Genomic DNA, 14,053 nt, shown 5'->3' with positions numbered 1-14,053 from the left:
AATATTAGGGCTCTCTCAGCCTCCCCTCCCTCACAGGGTGTCTGTTGTGGGGAGAGGAAAGGGAAGGCGACTGGAAGCCACTTTGAGACTCCTTCAGGTAGAGAAAAGCGGCATCTAAGAACCAACTCTTCTTTTTCTTCTTCTATCCTCTGTTACCAACAGGAACCTTTCTCTGCCCTCCTCTAAGAGACAACCACACATGTTGAAATCAGCTTGATTTGAGCAGAGGGTAAAAGGTTAGGGGCTGGAAATGAGCATCTGCAGCAAGATGAGGATCTGGTGGCCCTATTCAGCTGATGGAGGGTGGGGGTGATACCCATCGGTCCGTCCTGTCCTTTGGCACACGTCGATCTCTCCCTTCCCATGTTTCTGCTCCTGCAGCTCCCGAGCCTGAGCACACAGAAGAAGAAGAAGAAGAAGAAGAAGAAGAAGAAGAAGAAGAAGAAGAAGAAGAAGAAGAAGAAGAAGAAAGAGGAAGAGGAAGAAGAAGAAGAAGAAGAAGAAGAAGAAGAAGAAGAAGAAGAAGAAGAAGAAGAGTTGGTTCTTATATGCCGCTTTTCCCTACCCGAAGGAGGCTCAAAGCAGCTTACAGTCGCCTTCCCTTTCCTCTCTGGAAAGAAAGCAAGAGTTTCTCTGCAAGATCTCCCTTGTTCCGCCGTAATCCTTGCAAAACCTGGAATGTTAGATAAGAAGCAGCGTGACTTCCAAATACGGCGCTGCTACGATCTTCTGGGCTTTGACAACAAGGGCAGTTCAGCCCTCCGACTCAGCCTCTGGGGAGTCATCGCTTTGAATCTCCCCAATGCAGCAGCCGAGAAAGCCTATTTCTGCTTCTTCTGCTTGCGGCATTTTTAGCCCAAAGGGAGCTGTCTCTGACTGCAACACCTGAAAATGTTGCATTCAGAAGTTCTTCATTGCTGTACACCAGTGGTTCTCCACCTTCCTAATGCCGCGACCCTTTAATCCAGTTCCTCATGTCGTGGTGACCCCCAACCATAAAATGATGCAAACGTTCTTGCACAGAAATTAAACCGGAACTGCCCAATGGCGTGAAGGTCCATTGTTCATGATTGTACATACTGGGTTTTCTTCCGGGGTTTCCCAGTTCAGTTCTGCCTCTTGTCCCACCCTGCCGATCTCGCTCTTTTCCGCTGCTCCAGACAGACAAATACTCTATCTTGATCTACCCCGCAAGGCTGTTGTGTGGATGCCGCACCCCCCAGCCAAGCTGCTTGCCCTGCTGCGACACCTGTGAAAGTTGTTTGACCCCCCAAAGGGGTCCCGACCCCCATGTTGAGAACCACTGCTGTACTTGTTCAGGAAATCCAAGGTTGTTCCACTGAGGCAGGCAATAACAAAACATCCATGTATGTCTTTGGCCCAGCCCTGGATGGCCCCGGCTAGCTTGATCTCTTCAGATCTCAGAAGCTAAGCAGAGTCAGTTCAGGTGAATGCTTGGATGGGAGACCACCAAGGAAGTCCAGGGTCGTTCTGCAGAGGCAGGCAATGCCAAACCGCCTCTGAGGGGATTTCCGGATTTCAACGGAGAAGTATGAATTAAAAAAATATAGTGGCCATTGCAGGACCTTTAAAACATGGAGAAAGGGGATTGGTGGCCTGGCTTGATTGACAGGCGGAAGAGTGGCGTGTAAAGCACCTTGTTCTCTTCCGCCATTTCCAGCAGCAGTTGTGGAGGGGGAGAAGCACGAAAAGGCAGCAGACAAGAGCGAGTGGCCAGGGGCGCAATAATGTTTAGCGCTACACCATTCAGCTGGCATAACAATATTTTTACCGATGTGCGGAAATGCCCTGATTGCCTTGAAAACCCTGCAGAGCCGACATCAATTTTTTGCAAGTTGAGAGCATTTTACACGTGGGACTCTGAAACTTCAGAACGGACAGGCGAAAAGTTCTCCTGGGCCGGGGTTACGTCTGAACCCATGTTGGCATCCTAGATTCCCCTCCCCACCGCACAAACTTGATCACAGAATCATAGAGTTGGAAGGGGCCATACAGGCCGTCTAGTCCAACCCCCTGCTCAACGCAGGATCAGCCCAGAGCATCCTAAAGCATCCAAGAAAAGTGTGTATCCAACCTTTGCTTGAAGACTGCCAGTGAGGGGGAGCTCACCACCTCCTTAGGCAGCCTATTCCACTGCTGAACTACTCTGACTGTGAAAATTTTTTCCTGATATCTAGCCTATATCATGGTACTTGTAGTTTAAACCCATTACTGCATGTCCTCTCCTCTGCAGCCAACGGGAACAGCATCCTGCCCTCCTCCAAGTGATCATTTTCTAGTATTCCAATAGTTAGTGGTACTTAAAATGGTCAAATAGTAATTGATGTTTAACAACATGCAACCTTGGGGTTAACAGGATGGGAAATCATTTCAAGTTAAAGGGCAGGTTCCTTGTTAAGCAGTCCGTGATTGGAAAACCTATTTGTGAAGGAACGGTCATGGGAGCATCAATTATCGCTAACTGCTCATACCTGTAGAAGTCCCCCTCCTCTTTATCTAGCAGTGCCAGCCTGGTGCAGTGGTGAAGAGAGAGTATTTGATTCCCTACTCCTCCTCCACATGCAGCCAACTGAGCGACCTTGGGTCAGCCACTGTTCTTTTAGAACTGTTCTTAGAGCAGTTCTCTCAGAGCTCTCTCGGCCCCACCTGCCAAACAGGGTGTCTGTGGTGAGGAGAAGAAGGGGTTCGTAAGTTTAAAAGATCAGGAAGTAGGCGATGTGAAAGGTCTCTGCCTGGGACCTTGGCGACCCATGGGGAGGGTCCACAGCTCAGTGGTGGAACCTCTGGTTGGCATGCAGAAGGTCCCAGGTTCAATCCCCAGTGTCTCCAGTTGAAAGGGATTGGGCAATCTCCATCTCCATGTGCCTGGAGAAGTCGGCTGCTTTGGAAGGCAGACTTTACGTCAGGCTTTCTCAACCAGGGTTTTGTGAAACTCTGGGGGGTTTTTTTGACAGCCCTGGAAGGGTTTCCTGAGTTGATGGTAGTTACTTAATTTTAAAAATATTTCTAAAATTTGTTAAACATTTACTGGTGATATGACCACATATGGTCATGTCGACCTGCCCCCTCTCCCCCTCCCAAAAATGACAGATTATGGGCCTGTAGGGAGTGGGAAGGGTGGGGTCCTGGGTGGGCTATGCCTCCCAATCATATTCTGCAGGATCGCACCACTTCTAGGGTTTCTTGAAGCCTGAAGAATGTTTCAGGGGGTTCTCAACGGTAAAACAAAAGCTGAGAAAGGCTGCTTCATGGTATCATTCCCTGCCAAGTCCCTTCCCTTCCCCACACCCTCCGCAGGGTCCACACCCTCCCCAAATCTCTAGGAGTTTCCCGATCTGGAATTGTCCATCCGAGGTCCAAGCCCCCTTCACCAGTGAAAGAACTATTGGGAGAAGAGCTTCAGTGCAACTTGTCCAGATAGTTCTCTCCCTTCCCACACGTTGACCTTTCCTGTGGCCCAAGGACAGCCACCCAAAGGCCTGTGAGTAGGGTGGGTGGGTGGGTGGGTGGAGGTGGGTCCCTACCCCGAACCCTTCCCCGCATCCTTTCTGCAAGAACAATGAGCAAGCAGGCGATCCTGACGTTCCAAGGAGAATGGCACACAAGGGTGGCTATAAACCGGAATAATTACACGGGCTGGGTGTGTGTACAAACAGCGTAATCGCCTTGGCAGACACGCTAATTAGGGACATTACTGAACCAAACCTAATTATGCGCACGAGAGGAGTGCCGTCGAAGAGGGTTGCGCGAGGGTCCACGGGCTGGCTTGCGCCACATGCGCTTCCGACCTCCGGCTGGCTGGCGGAGGACTCCGGCTGGTGGGAAGGTTGCGGTCCTTGGAATGCCCCCTTCTCGGCACTGGGAGGGATCTCCTAAAGCGCAGGCCTGGCGGTGGGGTGCCAACCTCCAGGTGGGGCCTGGAGAGGTCTCGGAATTACACCTGAGCTCCAAACCCGGGGGGGAGGGGGCTTTGGAGAGTGGGCTCTCTGCCATTATACCCTGTCTAATTCCCTTCCCTCCCTAAAATCCTTCTCCAGTCTCTGCCCAAAGATTTCCAGGAATTTTGCAAGGCGGAGTACCACAAGGCCCTCCAGGACAGTGCCTGGTGCCTGCTTGGTGGGGGGGTTAAGGGGGCAGCCTCTGGAGGTTGGGTTTGATTCCCAACTCTTCCACGTGCAGCCAGATGGGCGGCCTTGGGACAGTCCCAGTTCTCTCAGAGCCTCCTTATCCTCACCTAACTCACAGGGTGTGTTTTGTGAGGAGAGGTAGGGAAGGCGATCTTCAGGCACTTTGAGACACATGAGTTCTGCTGGGTGACCTTGGGCCTGTCTCAGTTCTCTCAGAGCTCTCTCAGCATTACCTCCCTCACAGTTTGTCCATTTTGGGGAGAGGAAGGGAAGGCAACTTTGAACTACTTTGAGACTCCTTTGGGCACAGGAGACAAAAAAAAAAGGCTCTTTATTCCCTTTTGGGAAAATTAGGGAAAACACATTTCCTCAGACTGTTCCACAAGTTGGCTATATAAATAAAGTGCAGTATCAGCGATATGGAACATATTATATTATTATGAGGAAAAAATGGAAGAAAAACAAGCTCACGAGCTAGCATTTCCAACCTTCCAGTGGGGCTTAGAGGTAAAATAAATTAATAAATCTTCATTCTTGTAGCCTGCCCCTCTTGCTGGGCTCAAGGCGGGTCAGTCGATAAGATACAATCATGAATAGCACGAAACATTAAAGTAACGGGGCTGAGAGAGCTTCTGACCGGACTGCTTGGTCAGAACAGCACTATCAGGACTGCAGCTGGCCCAAGGTCACCCAGCTGGCTCCATGTGGAGGAGCAGGGAATCAAACCCAGCTGGACAGATTAGAAGCCACCACTTAACTACTTAACTACTACACCAAGCTCTCCAGGTTCCACCTGGAGGTCGACCACCTTAGGGAAGGTGTACCTGGCGTGGGTGGGGGGGATAAGCCAGCATCTCACTGAGTGCATTCTGATTTGACAGCCTTCCTACCTGAAATGGGGGGCAGCCTGCTAGAGGCGAAAACAAAACACGGTATCTTTGGATCGCCCCCCAGGGACGGATTTGTCAACCCAAAACGAGCTCCGATTCCCGAAATTTCCTTCTGTCGGAATCAACTTAAGCCGGCCTCGCTGTCCGTTCCTCCACTACAATCCCCTTTTCTAATTCACCCCACCCTGCCCCGACCCTGCAGCCAAAACGAAACAGCAATTAATGAGGCACCTTCTTGAAAAGGTGGGGGGGGGTCGAACAAAAGCGGGGAAAGGGGGGGGACGCTCAACAAGGCCTCCGGAGACCTCCCTCCCAGCCAGCACCTGGCCCAGCCGTGGCAGAGGATGGCTTCCCTCCTCCCTTAAATTAGAGAGGCATTATAACTCAGCGGGCTGCTGGGGAAGGAAAGGGGGCGGAGGGCGAAGAGATTGGGGGGCGCTCACAAAGAAGCCCTTTTATTTTATTTTTTCTTCCTAAAGCATTCGGCGAGAGAGGGGAGAAGTGTAAATAATGGAAGCCTGCAAGCCAAAGGACACCCCTGGGGAGCCCTGCCTTTGCATTCCATTCCAGCCATGAGCCAGAGGTTACTTGCAGGGGTCTGGAGGGCCAGACTCTCACCCTCCCTCCTCCTCCTCCTCCTACTCCCCCCTTCCTCCCTCTCTCTGCCTCTTGGAAAGAAAAGAAGAGATCCCAGCAGCCTTGATTTCTCTGCATAGTTCTTTAAAAAAAAAAAAAAGAGTTGTGTTTGCAACACTGAGTAGCCACCAATCTCCCTGGCCTTATCCAACTGATCTGCGGAAGCCAACCCATGGCTGATTAAGCACTCAGCAATGTGCAAGAGTCCGCCCCATTTTTCTCCCTGGCCGCCGGGAAGCCACCTGAGATGCTCGCCACTTGGAAGGCAGGGAGGATTGAAGCCGGAGACCTTGGGAAGCATCCAAAAAGGGTAAGCCTGCTGTGCGTGGAATAATATTATTTTTAAGTACCCAACAATTTATATTTATTTCTTTGGGCCTGTTCGTTCCGACTGTGCCTCGATTGCTGGAGACCACATCTCCTTCCCTGTGTGCTGTATTGAGCTACCAATGGGGATATGCCCCCGTGAGTTTTGAGTCCGGTGACACCTTTAGAATCATAGACTCATAGCGTTGCAAGGGACCTCCTGGGTCATCTAGTCCAACCCCCTGCACTTTTGTTCAAGACCCACAAAGCTTTATTCAAGTTATACGTTTCCATGTGCATTCAGAGAAGTACGCATGACAGCTAGCGGGGTGGAGTGGTTAAAAGCGGTGGCCTCTGATCTGGAGAACTGGGTTTCTTTTCCCCCACTCCTCCATGGGCAGCCTGCTGGGTGACCATGGGTTAGTCAGTTCTCTTAGAGCTCTCTCAGCCTCACTGACTTCACAGGGTGTATGTTGTGGGGAGAGGAAGGGGAAAGTATTTGTAAGCCACTGTGTTTGTTTTTCTGTCTTTTGATTGATTGATTGATTGATTGATTGATTGATTGATTGATTGATTGATTGATTGATATATACCTCCCTCCCTTGCAGCTCAGGGTGGTTTACAGTGAAAATTTTTCATGGTATAGTACAAGGAACGTCATCATTGAGAACTTATAATATTTCAAACGATAGAATTTGTTTCAATGGAATATTTAACATTTAACATTACATTGTAAAAACTTTTATCACAGCAATCACACCTTGTTTGCTGCACTGTAATGTGAATTCTTTCATCTGCAGGATGTAAGTTCCGGTGGTACAGGCCTGCATGGTGCGGGGGGTTGGACTAGATGACCCTTGGTGTACCTTCCGGCACTGTGCTTCTACGACCTTCCTTTTGTGAGAAAAAAAAATTATCAAGGAAGGGAGGGAAAACCCACATTTCCCTGTTGGTGGTGGAGGGAGCCGCATTTGGGGTGTTAATAGGATCGACATTTCATCGCTGGGAAGATTTGGAACTCGTGTCGCGGACACCATCCTAGGCAGAAATATTAAATGCCAAAGCATGATTGCTACTCCGGTGACACATTTTCCCTATTATAACGTGCAACATTTTGATTAAAAAAATAATAAAGTTAAAAGAACCTGGCAAAATAATCAGCCCAGGTGAAAATTCTAGCTTCTCAGCTCCAGCTAAACCTTATCAAAATCCAGTGTCAAAGGAGAGGGCTGTGTGGATTTATTTTACCTTCCGGGGGGGGGGGGGGAGATAATCCATGCATATAGAAACTTAGCACATTAAGGGAACTGTTTGGCCTGACAAAAGTTAAGTTTCTATAAGCAGGGAGGTTTTTTGGTTTTTTTTAATTACTTTTCATAAGGGAAAATTGTAACTTGCCACATCTTTTCTCCCTGCCTCAGGGGCAGACCGTCAAAGGGAAATAATTCACTTGATTCTGACCAATGTGTCAAGGCCTTTGGACTTTTATTCCCCTGGGAGAAAAGATACCATCAGTAAATACAAAATGGATGAGCTGAAAGCTGAAACCAAGACCACAAGGTTGCAGCTGAATTAGACGCTTTCTTCGCCAACCATCTGAAATGCACTTATCTGTAATGTAAGAAAAGAAGGGCTGGTTTTTATACCACACTTTACCTAAAGATATCTCAAAGCGGCTGATGATCGCCTTCCCTTCCTCTCTCCACAACCGGTACCTTGTGAGGCAGGTGAGTCTGAGAGAGTCCTGAGAGAACTGGGATGGGCCCAAGGTCACCCAGCAAGCCTCATATGTGCCTCGCCCCAGGGAAGCGCGCCTAGCCTCAACCAGGGCCAGGGCCTTTTCAGTCCTGGCCCCTACCTGGTGGAATGAGCTCCCAGGTGAGCTACGGGGCCTGTAAAACGAAGCTCTTCCACCAGGTCTATGGTTGAGGCTGGGGTCAGCGAGGTAGATCAACACCCTCCCCCCCCCCGGGGTTTGAGTAGTACATCGTTAGACCCCCTTCTCCATCCCTCTAGTAGAGCATAGTAGAGTAGGTTTGCATGCTATGTTGGGGTTTTTTAAAGTCTTTTAATGGGTGTTTTAATGGGGATTTTATAAGACGCTGTAACCCGTCACGAGCCGGTCAGGGAGTGGCAAGGAATAATAATAATAATAGTAGTAGTAATAGTACTACTACTAGTAGTAGTGGTAGTAGTAGTACTACTAGTAGTAGCCCAAGGTCATCCAGATGGCTCTTTGCGATTCATTCATTTATCAGACTGGAGTCTCGTAGCACTTTTAACTAATCACATTGTTAACACCGCAAATCTCTCCAGGATTCTTTTTCATTGCCTTTGAATTTCTCATAAATACATCCCAGTGAATCTTTGTTTCCCAGTAGCACGTCATCTTTTTTCTTTTTTTTGTGGGTGGGGGGTGTAAGCTTTTGTGTGTATGCATACCTCATCAGATAGCCCAGGCATGCTTGATCTCATCAGCTAAGCAGGGTGGACCTTGGATGGGAGACCCGCAAGGGACACTAGGGTCAGGACATGGTTTACAGTGGCATACCACGTCCGAGGCGAACAAACCGGTCAGTCCTAGAGGAGATCAGCCCTGACTGCTCTTTAGAAGGCCAGATCCTGAAGATGAAACTCAAATACTTTGGCCACCTCATGAGAAGGAAGGACTCCCTGGAGAAGAGCCTAATGCTGGGAGTGATCGAGGGCAAAAGAAGAAGGGGACGACAGAGAATGAGGCGGCTGGATGGAGTCACTGAAGCAGTAGGTGCAAACTTAAATGGACTCCGGGGAATGGTAGAGGACAGGAAGGCCTGGAGGATCATTGTCCATGGGGTCGCGATGGGTCCAACACGACTTCGCAACTAGCAACAACAACAACCACGTCCGAATATCTTTTGCCTGGCTTTCAGAAATCCTAGGTTCTCTTGGTTCCACTACACAATCCTGTAGTATATGCCTCTAGAAAGTCATATGATCTGACCTCTTAGAGACGGGGCATCAGAAAGTACTGCAGGGTGCCTTAGATATCTCCCTTGTTCTTTGACCTCCAGGCTATTGTACCAAGAGTGTCCGTCTGTTATGGCCAGGGCCATTCTGGGAATGGGATGGCTTTGTTTTGGAGTGTCCCTAAATCTACATTGCCGCCCTCATCTCCCAGCAAGGCGATCGTAGACAAGTTGTACAAGGGGTGAGCAAAGGACTCAACAAGGCCTCAGCCGATGGGAATACAGGCCCTGTTGACCCGGAGGGGTTAAGCCCCACCCTTGTGTGTCAAGGCAAAAATCTATTCCCAAGACTGCGTGTGTTTGACTTGGAGGGGGTCTCCATTGTTCCCCAGCCTTATTGGCTTCTCCACTGATCAGAGGTCCTGTTTGTTTTAGCCTCTGAGTACAACAGACTCTCTTACTATTTTGTCATCTGTCGGCGTTCCATCTTCCCAGTTGCTTCCCGGGCATTTCATCTCTGTAAAGTTTGATGGAGATTCCTTGGGCATCTTTTTAATTCTTTTAAGTTGCCACCGGATCAGATTTGAGTTCAGTTTTACTTTTAAATTTCTTCTTCCTCAGTAATCTCAGGGCTCTCTCCGCCTCACCCACCTCACAGGGTGTCTGTCGTGGGGAGAGGAAGGGAAGGTGATTGTAAGCTGCTTTGAGACTCCTTCGGATAGAGAAAAGTGGCGTAAAGGAACCAACTCTTCTTCTTCTTCTTCTTCTTCTTCTTCTTCTAAGGTCTCCCGTACTGGTCTGAAGACTAAGAGGTATTTTTGCATCACATCCGTAAGCAGCCTTAAGCCCATTTTGGGAGAGAGGTCATTCTAGAAATAGATCTATATTGATAGATCTAGATTAATTTAGCACTAAAATTTTAAGCTTTAAATTATTAAAAATATAAAGGTAAAAGGGGTGGGCTCAGACAGGCAGGCCAACAATAGTCATCGGGCCTCTGCTATAGGCCTGGTGCAACAGCTCTGTCTTGCAAACCGTACGGAACATCTTAAGGTTCGTTTTGGTTTAAGGAAGCAGCCCCTGTTCCGTGTTCATAGTTTGTGGCCCCTTTGGTTCTGCTGATTGGCCTTCTTTCCAGCAATTCCGGTATGATCCTGTGTGTGTGTGTGTGTGTGTGTGTGAGTGTGTGTGTGGACATCCGCGGCCATCAGGTCTTAGCCCATTTAGAGTGACCCTGTAGTAGCTTCAAGGTTAGAGATATTTCAGAGTTGTTTTGCCATCTCCTGCCTCTTTGTAGCCCCCTGGAATTCCTTGTTGGTCTTCCATCCAAGCACTAACCAGGGCTGACCCTTCTTAGCTTCCAGGATCGGACTAGCTGTCAGGCCTCAGAAGCTATGCAGAGTCTGCCCTGGTTAGAACCTGGATGGGTGGCCACCTAAGGAGTCCATCCAGCTCAGAACAAAGCACAGACAGAGGTGGTCTGCTGTTGTCAGCCCCTGCATAGTGACCCTGGGCTTTCTTGGTGGTGGATGCCCATCCAAATTCTAACCAGGGCTGAATCTGCACTTACTTTGTTTATTACGTTGTGGATCCTGCTAATTCAAGATTGATTTGAGTCCGGTCTTCCTCTCCCCCCCCCCATTGACACAGAAAAGTGCTCTGCATGTGATTAGGGAAGCTCAGAGGGGGGGGCCAAATGCAGCAGGAGTCTCTTTCTTTGTTTTCTTGAAGGGGGGGTAAGGAGAGGATTGGAGACAGCAGAGGAGGGAGAAAAAAAACAGGAGGCAAATCTCTACCAACAGAAGTTAGGACTTCTGGGAGCTTCTGCTGAGAGAAATTAGGGGCTTCCCCTTTTAGGCAAGCTTTGTCACCTGGGCAGCCTTGGCCAATCAGGGTTTCTCCACCACGGAGTTTAGGAACAAATTCGAAGCAGCAGGAGCTCCGCATACTTTCTCATGATTTCTCAAATATTGAGGGTTAAAACCACTCCAGGATATTGCAGGATAAAGTAGGGTCACTCCAGATCAATCATGCTTGTTGCAGAGGGAAAATTTAAATCGGACAAAATCAAAGTAGAAATCACATTCAGTGGAGATGGCAGGGACTGAACTGACCTGGGATTGGAATACAATCTCTGTGCAGTCACCACCCAGGTTGGAGATCCAATGAGATGGTTGGAACCATCCCGGTTCACGTAGCAACCCTGGACTTCCTTGGTGGTCTCCCATCCCAAGTCCTGAACAGGGCCAACCCTGTTGAGTTGTTGAGATCCAACAAGATGGTTTGAGCCATCCTGTTCAGGACTCCCTTGATGGTTTCCCATCCAAGGGTAACCAGTGCCGATTCTTCCTAACTTCCAAGTTCGGACTAAGCTGGACCATCCCAGTCCGCACAACAGATGTCCAGCGGTGGTTTGTGAATACCTGCCTCTACATAGCAACTCTGAAAAGATCAAGATTCCATTGCCACCTTGGTTGAGGCTGGCGCAATGAGAAAGATCCATCAGCCCCCTTCCAGGATAGTGCGTGTCTGGCGGCTTGGTTTCATCTGCCCCCTCTTCCCACCTCCCATTTGAGTTACTGGGAGAAAGGATAGGTTTTTTAATATATATTTTTCTCCCGTTCTTCTCTTTTACATTATTCATTTGGATTGTGATGTTTTTACGTCTGGGGTGTTAATGGGGTTTTTAATGGGGTTTTATTCAGACTAATGTAACCCGCCATGAGCCACTGGGAATGGCAGGCTATAAATCTAAGTATCATCATCATCATCATCATCAATTTATTTATATCTATATACTACCGCTCTCAAATGTCTCTCAGCGGTTTACACAATCCATAAGAACAATAAATCCCATAAAAACCCATTAAAACATCATTAAAAAGCAATATACAATATCATAGAGTCATAGAATAATAGAGTTGGAAGGGACTTCCTGGGTCATCTAGTCCAACCCCCTGCACTAGATGGCCGATCATAAATATATAACCCACTCCCCTCCCCCTCCATTCAGCATGGGCCTATCACTCTATCTGGGAGCAAGAAACTCAACTGGCTTCAGCTACAGATCCACAGCAGACCATGTTGGGAACCGCTCTGGCCTCAACCATATGCCTGGTTAATAAATGCTAACAACTAACCCTTAATAGTCTTTAAGGCCCTCCTGGACTCATTCTCTTTTTCTGCTGCTGCTGCAGACACCCCAATATGGCTACCCACCATGACCTATAGCTCTCATGGACTCCTTAGGTGGCCACCCATCCAGGTTCTAACCAGGGCAGACTCTGCATAGCTTCTGAGACCTGATGGGACTACCCAGGCCAAGGTGGTTTGATCTTAGCTGCTAGTCAAAAGCCGTATGGGCGGGTGGTATAAAAAATCTAATAGATAAATAAAATAAAATTCAGAAAACGATTGGATTCGATGAGCCAACGAAGGGAATGTGGTTCGCTTGTCTCCTTCTCCTTTTTCCCTCCTGCCCTCCTGACTACGTAGGCTTAGAAAGACAGACGAATCCGGTATAAATAGAATATCCCGAGAAAGAGGGACGAGTCTGCATCATTAATGAATTCGAGAGATGCCACTGGAGCAGAACTTAAAACATTTGCTTACATCAAAGCCGAGAGCGATCAAAAGGAATGAGTTCTCCCAAAGGTGTTCATAGGTGCGTGCGCGCACATCCACGCGCACACACTCACCCCCCAAAAAAAAATCCCCAGAAGCAAAAAAAAAAAAAAAAAGGGAAGAAAAAGAAATCAGTTCAGTCTCTGTTATACTAGATGTTTTGAATAAATGAGAATTAGTGTAAACAGAATGGGAGATAACAGTGTATTAAATGCGTGGCGTTGACATCGCTCAGAGGAAGAGCATAATTGCTAAAAACCACAGGAGGGTTGGATCCTCCACGCTACCCGGTCCAGTCTTTTGAGGTGTTTTTGCGAAGGCGGAAAGGAGGAATGCGTTGGGGGAAAACTCGAGACAGAATAATCACTGCGAAAACATTGAGGGACTTTGCGATACTTGCAACCACGGAGAAGATGAGAACGGTACCGGTATCCAGCACAAACGGATGACGGGGATGTCCGATGTTCATTCTGGAAATGATACACATAGAGACTTTTTTAAAAGATGGAGGGAAAGGTTTCAATCATCCCGAGAAATAAGTATTTAACGTACACACATACACAAAAACATATCTGAGCTGTAATTCTAAGAGAACAGCACTGTCCAGTGTAATTCAAAAGTAAAGGCCCCTCTGAGTTAAACTGTGCTTACTGCCAAGTAGCCACTAATTTGTAGTCTCACTATGCTTCAGATCTTGCTCAAAAATGGACCAGGGTCAGGGTTAGCCACACCCGACTGGGACATGCCTAGAGATTTTGGGGATGGAGTCTGGAAGGGGTGGGGCTTGGGAAGAGACTTCATTTAGTGTATAAATCATAGAATCACAGAGTCATAGAGTTGGAAGGGGTCATAAAGGCATCTAGTCCAACCCCCTGCTCAATGCAGGATCAGCCCTAAGCATCCTAAAGCATCCAAGAAAAGTGTGTATCCAACCTTTGCTTGAAGACTGCCAGTGAGGGGGAGCTCACCACCTCCTTAGGCAGCCTATTCCACTGCTGAACTACTCTGACTGTGAATTTTTTTTCCTGATATCTAGCTTTGTAGTTTAAACCCATTACTGTGTGTCCTTTCCTCTGCAGCCAAATGCCATAAAGTCAACTGTCCAAGGCAGCCATATTCTCCAGAGATCTGCTCTCTGTTGTCTAGAGATTGGTTTTAATTCCAGTAGATACCCAGGCCTAACCTGGAGGTTGGCAACCCTAAGCAGGGTGGATGTGTTCCACTTAGAGCTTGGAATATTGTCCTGCACACCACATGGTCTGCTATAACTCTGCCATCAGAAGAGATTTCACATTGCTGTTTGCTTCTTACATCGATCCGTCCCTTGAAAATGGGATCGAACTGGGTTAACTTTTTAAACACAGTATTTTATTTGTTTGTTTTGTAGCCTCTTTGTTTGAGAAATGCTCTTTAACATTTATAACATTCGTAAATAATTGCAAGAGGATGTATAACTGGTTCACACCAACGACCATACAGAGAACGGACCAACAGATGGGGA

General features: G+C 48.0%; 1 protein-coding gene across 14 annotated transcripts in view; it reads left to right on the top strand.

Moving 5' to 3' along the window:
- Positions 1 to 14,053, top strand: part of TENM4 (teneurin transmembrane protein 4) — a 1,513,397-nt gene that overhangs the window by 1,063,490 nt on the left and 435,854 nt on the right. Inside the window, exon 1 of one of the 14 annotated variants that reach the window (XM_077341306.1) lies at positions 5,823 to 5,984. The exons of the other annotated variants lie outside the window; for them this stretch is intronic. The gene's annotated coding sequence lies outside the window, so the exon portion shown is untranslated. Of the gene's footprint in view, positions 1 to 5,822; positions 5,985 to 14,053 lie in introns of those variants that run through there. 14 annotated transcript variants of the gene reach the window in all.

This window comes from Paroedura picta, chromosome 6, assembly GCF_049243985.1.
Source record: "Paroedura picta isolate Pp20150507F chromosome 6, Ppicta_v3.0, whole genome shotgun sequence".
Taxonomy (NCBI): Eukaryota; Metazoa; Chordata; class Lepidosauria; order Squamata; family Gekkonidae; genus Paroedura; species Paroedura picta.
This window is presented reverse-complemented; position numbering and strand designations above follow the sequence as displayed.